Genomic DNA, 12,173 nt, shown 5'->3' with positions numbered 1-12,173 from the left:
GCAGGGCTGAGTAATCTGATCGGGTTTGCTTTCGGGAGCTTTTGTTCCCTGAGCGCTTTCCGTAGAGTTCCGGAGGGCAGGAATGAAGATGGCGGCCTCCCGGTCTCCGGCCCGGAGGAGCCGAGAGCCCGGGGCCCCACTCCTCAGTGCGCCCTCAGAGAACAGCGCCCAATTACTCCCGTCACCCTGGCCTCCGGCCGCGCTCCGAGCTGACCGATGCTGCGACCAGTTCAAGGTAACCCCGAGCTTAGAGTTTACTCCTTGGCTCTGTCTCTGTAGCCGGCTTCCCCGTTCTAATACCTGTAAGCTCTGCGACACTCAGACACCCCCGATCCTTCTGTGACCCTGCGGGACCTGAGGCCACGCTGACCCTGCCTGGGCTTCACCCCGGTTAAGCCTCTGGAGCGATGTCCCTCAGTGGAACAGACTTTTAAAAGTCCTGATTTTGTGCTCCGTTGCTCCGCCACTTGTCGGAGCCGGCCCCTCCCCCCTCGGTCTATCTTCCCGTCGCTTTGGATTCACTTCTCCGCCAGTCCTACCTTTCAGAAAGTGGTTGATTTTCTGTTTCTAGAGTTGCTGTTCTTCTTCTCTTCGATCTCCCGTTGGATTTGTAGGTGTTTGCAATCTTTAGATAAGCTATCTAGCTGATCTCCCGCTACCTGAAGTAGTCTCAGCCTGCTACTTCTCCGCCATCTTGACTCCTCCCCCCCAAGAAAGAATTTTCTTAAGATTTGGTGTCCATTTCCAAGAGCTGAATGACTCATTTCTTATTCACCCAAATTTCAGTTTTGTGTATGTTTCATTTGGTATAAACTTCCCATATTTTGAAGTACAGACTCTTTTTGGACCAGTATAGGAACTTAAAGATAATTTCCCCTCATGCTACCCACTCATCTTATAGAGCAGGAAAATAAAGACAAAAGAGGTGTAATGAAACAGCCAAGATTACACGTAGAAGCAGAACAAGCGTCAGAAACAAGTCTTCCTGACCCTTATTTAATGCTCTTTATTTTTTATTATTTTTAAGTCTTTGTTTAATTTCCAGTTAGTTAATGTACTGTGTAATGTTAGTTTCAGGTGTACAATTTAATACTCTTTAAACTCTCCACCACCCCCCCACCATCTGTTGTGAGAAATTTGGAAGTCTTTAAGATATGAAGCCTTTGAAAATTGCCTGTCTCTCAAACCAAGAGCAACTTCTCCATGAATCTTTTGTGAGCCACCCCAGAGCCCATGCCATTGTGAGATTGTGTCCCATCCCCATTTCTTTATCCCTCAAACCCATTAATGATAATTACCTTAGTGTGGCGGCTATCCATGCAGTCTTTTTACCTCTTTCCAGAGACCTCTCTCCTCACTACCAGATGTTGCTTGGGTCACAGTTTGATTCCATGTGCAATGACCACTGCGTTGCCACTCTCAGCAAGTTTGTGGGACTCTGGACTGCAAGTCAGAGTATAATTTTCAAGTGACAAAAAAAAAAAAATAGAACATCGTTGAATACCAGGATCCTCCAGATACCCTTTTCTTTTTAGTTACTACCCTTTCACTGGTACTTACTGTGAAAACACTCTACTCAAGCCAGCCTTTATTTATTAGATATAGGTATCTGCTAAAGGCTTGGGAGAACAAGAGGGGCTCCTGGGTGGTTCAGTTGGTTGGGCAACTGACTCTTGGTTTTGGCTCAAGACATGATCTCAGGGTCATGGGATCAAGCCCCACACAGAACCCTGCACTGGGCTCTGTGCCCAGTGTGGAGTCTGCTTGGGATTCTCTCTCCCTCTCCTTCTACCCTTCCCCTCACTCTCTCTCTCTGAGTAAATAAAGAAAATGTTAGAAAAAATAACATAAAAGCTCAAGAAAACATGAAACATATTGAAGAGGTATTTGACGGGAAGAGAGAGGGAATAAAAGCCTCTTCTCAAACTAATAAAAAATATAACCCTACTTTAGTTCAGTGATAAAATAACACTTATATCTGAATGCAGACTTGTCTGTAGGACAATCATCTGCAGGTACAGATATTTAGGCTTCATTTTCAAAGTGTCTCATTCAGGAGACCCAGGGAGAAATCAGGACATTTTATTTATTTTTATTTTTTTATTTTAAAGATTTCATCTATTTATTTGACACAGAGAGAGAGAGAGACAGTGAAAGAGGGAATACAAGCAGGGGGAGTGGGAGAGGGAGAAGCAGGCTTCCTGCTGAGGAGGGAGCCCAACATGGGGCTAGATCCCAGGACCCCGGGATCCTGACCTAAGCCGACGGCAGACACCCAATGACTGAGGCACCCAGGTGCCTCAGGAAATTTTAATTTTGAAAATTTCCCCAGATGACTTTCATACTGGTTTGAAACCAGATTTGATTTCTCTCATCAATATTTTATAGTTTGTGGCATACAAGTTTTGTGTGTGTCTTGCACATATTCTGTTCCATTTATGCCTTTTGATATAATTACAAATGGTACCATTTAATTAATTTCATTTTTCAAACTATATAAATATTGAATTAATATTTTTGTGCATCTTTGGAATTTTCTGTACATTCAGTAATGTCATGTGTGGGGGGGAAAGCATGGTTTTTTTAGAGAGGGAGAGGGATGGAGAGAATCTTAAGCAGGCTCCACACCTGGCTGGTGAACCTGAGGCAGGACTCAATCTCATGACCCCAAGATCATGACCTAAGCTGAAATCAAGAGTTGGAAGCTTAACCAACTGAGCAGTTTCATGTCTTCCTTTCCAATCTATGTCTTAATCTCTTTCACCATTGTACTGAACCGACTAGGATATGCAGTATGCTCTTGAATATAAGTGGTTAGAAGAGATGTCATTGCCCTGTTTCTGATCTTAGGGGGAAATAAAGTATTATTTTAGCTGTAGGATTTTTGTAAATACAGTTTATTAGTTTGTGGAAGTTTCCGTCTATTCCTAGATATTGGAAAAAATTTTCAGCGGCAGGATGTTGTTCATGAACACATATTGAATTTTGTCAAATAACTTATTTTTGCATCTATTTAGATCATATAATTTTTCTTTTTAATCAGTGTGTATGGTGAATTATAATATTGATTTTTGAAATTTGATTAATTTATGGGATAAGCTATTCCTGAGATAAATTCCATTTGGCACATTTTACTATATGTATGTATGTGTGTATGTTGTTTGTGTGTGTGTGTGTGTATATAGTTTTTATATATATTGTATTTGATATGCTTATATTTTCCTAGGAATTTTTGCATCCTGTAATCTAAATATGAGAGTAGAGTTTATAGTTTAAATGTTTTAAAATAAGGAGAAGATTGAGAGATTGAGTTGAGCTCTGGACTAAATTCTGGCCCAGAATGTGGGGTATGATTCATTCTAAGCCATTGCTATTCATTTTAATAATAATTAAATTAAAATTTTTAATTTAAAATTTAATTTAAAAATCTAATTTAAAATTTAATTAAAATTAATTTTAAAATGTAATTAATAATTAATTTTTAAAACTTTAATAATTAAATTAAATTAATAAAAATCCCTTGCACTGATTATCAATTTACACTGTGACATCCTTCATAAGCATTACTTCACAAGATAACTTATGGAGGAATATTCTTTTTTATTTTTCAGACATAGGAACTGAAATTTGAGATGAAGTAACTTGCTCAAGTTCTCACCATTTATGAAATTTAACTGATAACTAGAGGACTGCACTTTAGTATACCAGTCATTTTGGAATATAACATTTTTAACTTTGAATCAGTGTTCTTAACATTTCCCCTGCCTTCTTACAAACACTTTGGCTTGTAAGTTGGCATAGATGATTTATTTTTGTGCTCCTTGATATCCTATTCTGTATTCTTCTCTTTTCTCCTTTGCATGTTCAATCCTGAAACCCTAAATATTTGGGGTCTGCATGACCTATTTACTAATCCTCCTCACACAAACCAATACATCTCAACCATCACAGCTACTAGGTCTTTCATTCATGGCACTGTTTTTGGTTTTTTGTTTGTTTATCTTTTCCTAATTAATGGCATCTTAAAGAAATATATTTCTCTATATCTAAAACACTACAGTGCATTATCTGTAGCACCGTTAGCTTATGTACTACCAGGAGAGAAATTTGTTATTGAAAATTATGGTATGCTGCCTTCTATTACCACATTCATTATAATTCTAATAGTAACAATGTTAAAATGTGAAAAAAAAAAAGGCTGCTTTGGTTATCTGTTGCTGCATAATGATCCACTCCCAAATTTAGTGGCTTAATATAAAAATTTACTGGTAGTTTTCATGGTTCTGTGGGTTGGCTGGGCTCAACTGAGTCATCCTTTCTTGGATTTTCTCAAATAACTACATTCAAAAGAGAATTTTGACTATAGTAATTTAAGACATCACTGCGATGGATGTCCCAGATGGCTCATTCACATGGATGGCAGTTGATGTTGACTGTTGGATGGAAGCTTACCTGGACCTGTTGAATAGACTGCTCATACATAAGTTCTCCACAAGGCAGGTGCTTCTCACAACACAGAAACTGGGTTCAAAAAGGGAGTATTCCAAAGTGTGTTCCAGAAAAACAAAGTAGGTGCTCCCAACCTAATTAAGGGCCAGGTCTGTAACTAGACTACTGTTGTTTCACTTACAAACATTTGGTTAAAAAAAAAAAAAAAGTCTTAGGGCTTCCCTGATTCCAATGAATAGAGAAATAGACTTTCTATCTTGTTGGAGGATTAGCAAGTACAAGGATATTGCAAATATGAATATGCTTCCTCGAGTTCAAGAAAAAATTTGAGAATGTGCATTCAACTTGTTAATTATATTTGCTTCTGGCTATAGAGGATTGAGAAGGGTGACTTTAACATTTTTATAGAACTAAAATATAAATGTTGGAATTATAGCATCACTTTTAACATGACTTCCAAATATATTTTAAACAATATTAAAGAAATATGTTCTGAATTAATGTTGGCTAGCTGTCTTCCCTCAATTTCTCCATGATTCCTCAAGAAATGAAAGTGAATATTTCTGTTGAAATCATAGCTTATCTGAATATTCCACAATTCTTTGTTTTTCTAAAAAATTGTTTTAGAAAACCTTTGTCACATTTTTAATCCTCACGGTTCCACAAAAGCCAACCCCTCAAAGAAGTAAACTTTAGTAACTTCTTTCTTCAAAACCCAGTGCCCACATTTTTGGCAAAGGAATAAGTCTTGGAAAGGTAAGAGAAGACAACTGGAGAAGTTAAGACCAGAAAACTGTGCTCTTCATCCTTTGTATTATATAAATTGACATAATGATGGAAAAATGAAAGGATGGGAGGATTCCAATGGTATTTTTTAGCTATTTCAACATACCAAATCTTTATGAAATCTCATCAGTTCGACTTTGACTCGGCAAGGCCATGTATCAAGAAAAGATACTAAAAGCAAATGGCTTCCATTTCTTTCTATATGATTTTTTTTTTCACCCAAGGATGTCCCTCCTCCCCTCAGAAAGGCCACATCTACTGAAAGGGGGGGATGGTGTGGGTATTTACAACAGAAATATAATTGATTCTCAGAGGAATAAACATGATTATGATGGTAATCACTATAGGGACACTATAGTATCAATAATTGATACAAAGTCAACTCTAATTGTTCATCTTATTTTTAGTAAAATATCATCAGGTGAAAGAATTGCAAATTGGAATGGAGGCTTTTGAAGATTTTAAAATGAAGTCTGGGAGTTTAAAGATTGATATACCCCAAATCTATCAGAGAGGAATTTACGATTACCCTGTGCATGTTGTTTTCTTTATTTATTATAGTGCTTTCTCTTTGGGCTATCCTATTTTCTGAACTTCTATTCAAGTATGCTATAAGAGTAGGTACTGGAACAATGAGAAATCAAATTTGCCATCTTTATAGTTAATTTCCCCTTTCCTGATTTTCTCCCTCCTTGTCCATGAAACTTTTTTGCAGATTAGATTGACACTGAGTAAGGTGTATTCAGAGTTTGAGCCTGAATCTGTTATGACAGGTAATAAATCACCTGAAAATTCTTTTTGAAGTATTTGAGGAGGTGTCAAAATCACTCTTATTGCAAATTGATGACAGGGATTATTTTTCCCCTCAGATGACAAGAGCTTTCACAGTCACACCAACGGTAGGGTGGTTACTGAACTAATGACCCAGTTCTAATCAAATGCCTATAATATCTCTTATCATCTGTTCTGTGGTCATGAAGAGGTCGGAATGCTGAAGGTGTTATTTGGGATTTTGTTTTTTAAGATTTTTCTTATGTATTTAAGAGAGAGCATGAGCAAGAGGAGGGGCTAAGGAAGAAGCAGACTCCCTGCTAAGCAAGGAGCCTGATGCGGGGCTTGATCCCAAGACCCCAAGATCATGACCTAAACCCAAATCAGATGCTTAACTGACTGAGCCACCTCAGTGTCCCAGATTTGTGATTTTTTTTATTTTATTTAAATTCCAGCTATTTAACATACAGTGTAATATTAGTTTCAGGTGTATGATATATTGACTCAACACTTCCATACAAAACCCCAATGATCATTAAAAGTGTACTCCTTAATCCCTTTCAAAGAACCACATGTTTTTATAGTGATATACCAGATATGCAGGGGTTGTTTTTCTTTCTCCTGTTTTTTTTTTTAAATATTTTATTTACTTATTTGACAGAGATTACAAGTGGGTGGAGAGGCAGGCAGAGAGAGAGGAAGGGAAGCAGGCTCCCTGCTGAGCAGAGATCCCGATGCCAAGCTCGATCCCAGGACCCTGGGATCATGACTGAGCTGAAGGCAGAGGCTTTAACCCCCTGAGCCACCCAGGTGTCCCTCTTTCGCCTGATTTTTATTTAAATCCAGTTAGCTAAGATACAGTGTAATATTAGTTTTAGGTGTGCAATTTAGTAATTCAGACATTACATACACCACCCAGTGCTCCTCACAAGTAAAATCCTTAATCCCCATCACCTGTTTAACCCATCCCTCCACCCTCTTCCCCTCCAGTAGCCCTCAGTTGGTTCTCTATACTTAAGAGTCTGTTTCCTGGTTTGCCTCTCTTTTTTGCCCCTCAATATTCATCTGTTTTGTTTCTTAAATTCCACATATGAATGAAATCATATGGTGTTTGTCTTTCTCTGACTGACTAATTTCCCTTAGCATAATACTCTCTAGCTCTATCCACCTTGTTGCCAATGGCAAGATTTCATTATTTTTTATGGTTGAGTAATATTCCACTGTATTTTTAAAAATTTTTTTTCAGTGTTCCAAGATTCATTGTTTTAGCACCACACCCAGTGCTCCATGCAATACGAGCCCTCCTTAACACCCACCACCAAGCCCTCCTAACCCCCCAACCTCTCCCCTCCAATACCCTCAGTTTGTTTCTCAGAGTCCAGTTTGTTTCTCCAGAGTCATGGTTTGTATCCCCCTAGCTTTTCCCCTAACTCACTTCTCCTCTCCATCTCCCAATGTCCTCCGTGTTATTCCTTATGCTCCACAAGTAAGTGAAACCATATGATAATTGATCCTCTCTGCTTGATTTATTTCACTCAGCATAATCTCTTCCAGTCCCATCCGTGTTGATACAAAAGTTGGGTATTCATCCTTTCTGATGGAGGCATAATATTCCATTGTATATATGAACCACATCTTCTTTATCCATCCTTCTGTTGAAGGGCATCCTGGCTCTCTCCACAGTTTGGCGACCACGACCATTGCTGCTATCAACATTGGGATACAGATGGCCCTTCTTTTCACTACATCTGTATCTTTGGGGTAAATACCCAGTAGTGCAATTGCAGGGTCATAGCATAGCTCTATTTTTAACTTCTTAAGGAATCTTTTCCATAGTGGCTGCACCAACTTGCATTCCCACCATGTGATTCTTTTTAAAAATATCTTTTAATACACAATGAGAGAAAGTATATTCTATTAATGTCATACGTATTTCTCCCTATCCTTTTCTACTCAAATAAGCAAGAAATCTAGTTAGATTAATCAATAATATTTCTCTCCAAGATTCCCAGGGTAACATCATTAGGAAAAAAAATATCAGAGACCTGTGACCCTCTGGTGAAATACAAATTAATGTAAAACCTCAGCTGGACCATCAGTATTCAGCATTCCTATTCATCTTTCCTACAAAAGATACTCCAAAACATTGTTTCTCCTTGGCAGATGACCTGATCATTAGCCAGAAAATTCCTCCTTTTCCAGAGCAATGGGACTTTCTACCTTTCCTCCCATCGATTTCTCTTGCAACTAGTTTTTGTATCTCCTCCCAAACCCTGCGCCCAATACCATATCACACCCTACAACCAGCCTTCCATCGGTCCTGAAATATATCAAGTATTTCCTCCCTGGAAAAACCTTCTCACGACTCCTTCAGGATTGTTTTTCTTTGCCTTCATTTTATGGCCTGATTCCACAATCTTTCACCCCTTAATCTGACTATAGTTTCCTTCCTAGTAGGAAATACATCTCTCACAGGTCAGGAGTAGATTCATGGTAGTTATAACAATGAGTTTTATTTTCACTCTTTGAGATCGCTCTGCACACTGATTCTGTTACCTCCCACGTCTGTATTGAAAATCTTTCCATGGTGTTTTGTTTTGTTTGTGGTTTCCTTCTCCTATAATTATTCTGCTAACATACCTTCACTTGCTTTTCATCACTGACATGGAAGTTTCTCATTATTCTACTGCCTAATCTAGAGTAAGCCAAACACTGACACCAGTTTTTGGAGTAGAGAAAGGGGGTTTTATTGCAAAGCACCAAGCAAGGAGAGGGAAGAAGATTTCTCAAACCTCCTCAAAGAGTTAGGATTGAGTATATATAAGGGCAAAGGGTCAGAATGTGGAACATGCTGATTGGCTATAGTGACAAAGAGAGGTGGCCCCTTTTGGGGGCATGCACATTCAGAAATCATGCCTCTTCTTAAGGAAGATATTCAAAGAATGGCAGTGTTAAGTATGACCAATGTGGGGAGATCTTGGGGTTTGTCATCAGAGATGTTATTTTCATTCATGTTTGCTCCCTTCTGCACAAGTGCAAGAATTCTTCTCAGTTCCAATTTTAGCTGGTCTTTCAATGTTCAGTCAGATTTCTGTAAGACAGGCTCATAAGTCCATCAGGATAACAGAGTTTTCTTAGGGTAGAACTGTTCAGCATTTGTTAACATACAGTTTCATTCTTAGTGTTTTCCTTTCATCTATTTATTTTCTCTCCTTGGGAGGATATCTAAACTTTTACAGTTTTATTCACCTTTTTTTTTTTTTTTTTAAAGCCAGTGACAGCTGCAATTACTAGGTGGTCTCCCACCCAAGTACTAGTGAGGCTGGACCCTGCTTAGCTTCTGAGATCAGAGGAGATCAGGCATGTTCAGGGTAGTATGGCTATAGGCGTAAATATCTATTTTTTAAGTACATATTCTTAAAAAAATTATATATATATATATATATATATATATATATATATATATGTATTTCCAAACCTTTATCTCCTAAGTTATTTCTCCTTTTGTATTTTAGCTTTCCAAGAAAAAAAATCTGGGAGGTATTTGTAAAATTGTCCATTATTTCACTCTATCTATATTTAGACAAATAATCACTGAAGGGGAGCAGAATTATCACCTTAATATATGCCCCTTGAGCTGATTACTTTTTGAGAAACAAGAAAGAGCTCTGAAAACCAAGTAGAAGTTACCCTTTTATAAGCTACATTGACACTTATAAGGCAGATCTCCATTTGTGAGGGTTTCTCCTTCTCTTGTAACAGAAAAAGAAGAATAACTAAATCTCTCAAAACTCTTATCAGTGAAGAAGGCAAAGTCTAAAAGCTATGAGATAATCGTGCCTTTGTTTTGTTGTTGAAAACCAATCTCCTTGCTTGGTAGCCAAAATATAATGTGAAAATAGCATTTAGGATAAAGAGGAACAGTAGGTTTATTGCTTTGATGGGTAAAGGAGGCTGCAGATGGCTACCGCCTTCAAAAAATTCAAGCCATCCAGAGGAAGGGTTTAGGGGTGGGGGTTTATAGGGAAATAGAGAGTCTAGCTGATTTCAACAGGAATTGTGTACTGCTGCCAGCCTCATTGATCATGTCTTCAGGATGGTATCAGTTTCCTGAAACAAAGGCTGAGAAGGGAGGAGGGGAGTTTGTAGAAGAGAGGAAAAAGTTACTTAGTTTAAAATCGAGCTTCCCTATAGCATAAGTGCAGCCCTTTTGATTTTTGTTCAACTTTATGCTTTTAAGGGGTTTCAGTTTATTGGGCTTTTCCTGATAGCTCTCATAACTGGCTTCCCCCACTTAAAAGTATTTTTATCTTTATCTGAAGGTAGTCTTTATGGTGGTAACTTGGTACATTTCAGAGTTACTCAATTTTCCTGTGTCTCTACCATGTATAGAGGAGGTGTACACATTATCAAATTTCTGTTTGTTTTTCTCCTATTAATCTTTTTATTATAGGGTGGGTTTCAGCCAAGAACCTAGTAGGGTAAAGGGAAAATTATGTTTCTTGTCCTGTAACATCTAAACAAGACTAACCCCAAAGTATTTCTGATTCATTTCCTTCTGCCTCCATACACTGCTTCTTTCTCTTTAAAACTTCATAATCTCTTGAATGGACATTTGAAATGCTCTACACACCTTCACTTTCTCTTTGCTGCATTCAGTTCTCTAACAGATATTTTGGTAGATTAGTCTTTGAAAACACAGGCCTAAACATGTCATTCTTTTACCCATGGACTCTTTGCAATGGTTCTTTAAAGTGTGCTCCACTAAACATAAGCTCTATTTCTCCTTCAAATCATTATCATCATATGATAAATCAGTGCCAACTTTTTTTGTCATTTCTCAAATGACAAAAGTGAAACTTGAGAGACAAAAGCCTGAGGTTGCTCTGAGACCTGAAAGTAGATCTAAAAATATTATAATCCAGATTTTTTTTTTTTTTGCTTAACATGCTGTTTATACTTATTTAAACTCAGACCTCTTCTAAATAAGTAAATTAACAAAAAACAAAAGCCATTGGTATCAGTTATGATAAATGGGTACCCATGAAATAAAAAGCAGTAACAATTTGAAGTAATTCAATTGTCAACCTGGATGGATATTAAAATCATCTGGACAGAAAGAGCAAGACAATGGAGGAGTAGGAGACCTAAATTTCATCTGGTCCCAGGAATTCAGCTAGATAGTGATCAAACCATTCTGAACACCTACAAACTCAACAGGAGATCGAAGAAAAGAATAGCAGCAATTCTATGAACAGAAAAGCAACCACTTACTGGAAGGTAGGATGTGTGGAGAAGTGAAACCGAGGCTATAAACAGGAAGATAGACCACAGGGGGAGGGGCCAGCGCCCAGCAAGTGGTGGAGTAGTGAGCACAAATTTAGAACTTTTAGAAGTCTGCTCCACTGAGGGATGTTGCTCCAGTGGCTAAGTGGGGAGTGGAACACTTGTGGGGACAGTGTGATGTTAGGTCTCTCAGGGTCAGAGAAAGACCTGGGGTCCCTGAGTGCAGTAGAGTTCCCAGGTATCAGAGCCACATGCAGAAGATGAAGCTGGAGACTTCTGGAGAAATTTGGACACAAACATGTATGTGTACAGGGAGAATTCCATGTGAATATGAAGATGGCGATCTGCAATGCAAGGAGAGTGGCCTGGAACAAATCTTCCCCCATAGCCTTCAGATGGAACTAATCCTGACAACATGCTGATTTCAGGTGTCCAGCCTCCAAAACTGTGAGTAATTTCTGTTGTTTAAGCCACTCAGCTTGGGTATTTTGTTACAGCAGCCCTAGCAAACCAATATACAAGTTTTTATTTGGACAAATGAGTTATCTAGATCTCTAAGAAGATATAAATGCATACTGCATAAAATATTAACATCTATTTATTATATTACTAATATAGCAAATTGTATATGTACAAATGTTATCCCCTTAAATTCCTCTTTCATGTGGAGGGAGCTCACTTATGCCAATATGTAGCCCTTTAATCAAAACCATTTGGGGGGAGGAGTCAAGATGGCGGAGAAGTAGCAGGCTGAGACTACTTCAGGTAGCGGGAGATCAGCTAGATAGCTTATCTAAAGATTGTAAACACCTACAAATCCAACGGGAGATCGAAGAGAAGAAGAACAGCGACTCTAGAAACAGAAAATCAACCACTTTCTG

General features: G+C 38.2%; 1 protein-coding gene across 1 annotated transcript in view; it reads left to right on the top strand.

Annotated features, from left to right (window-relative positions):
- The first annotated feature begins 11,542 nt into the window (after positions 1-11,542).
- LOC111154441 (tyrosinase) overlaps positions 11,543-12,173 on the top strand; it is a 128,948-nt gene continuing 128,317 nt past the window's right edge. The window contains exon 1 of the mRNA XM_022514041.1: positions 11,543-11,739. The gene's annotated coding sequence lies outside the window, so the exon portion shown is untranslated. The remainder of the gene's footprint in view (positions 11,740-12,173) is intronic.

Source organism: Enhydra lutris, unplaced genomic scaffold, assembly GCF_002288905.1.
Source record: "Enhydra lutris kenyoni isolate GAN:26980312 unplaced genomic scaffold, ASM228890v2 scaffoldscaffold37, whole genome shotgun sequence".
Classification (NCBI taxonomy): Eukaryota; Metazoa; Chordata; class Mammalia; order Carnivora; family Mustelidae; genus Enhydra; species Enhydra lutris.
This window is presented reverse-complemented; position numbering and strand designations above follow the sequence as displayed.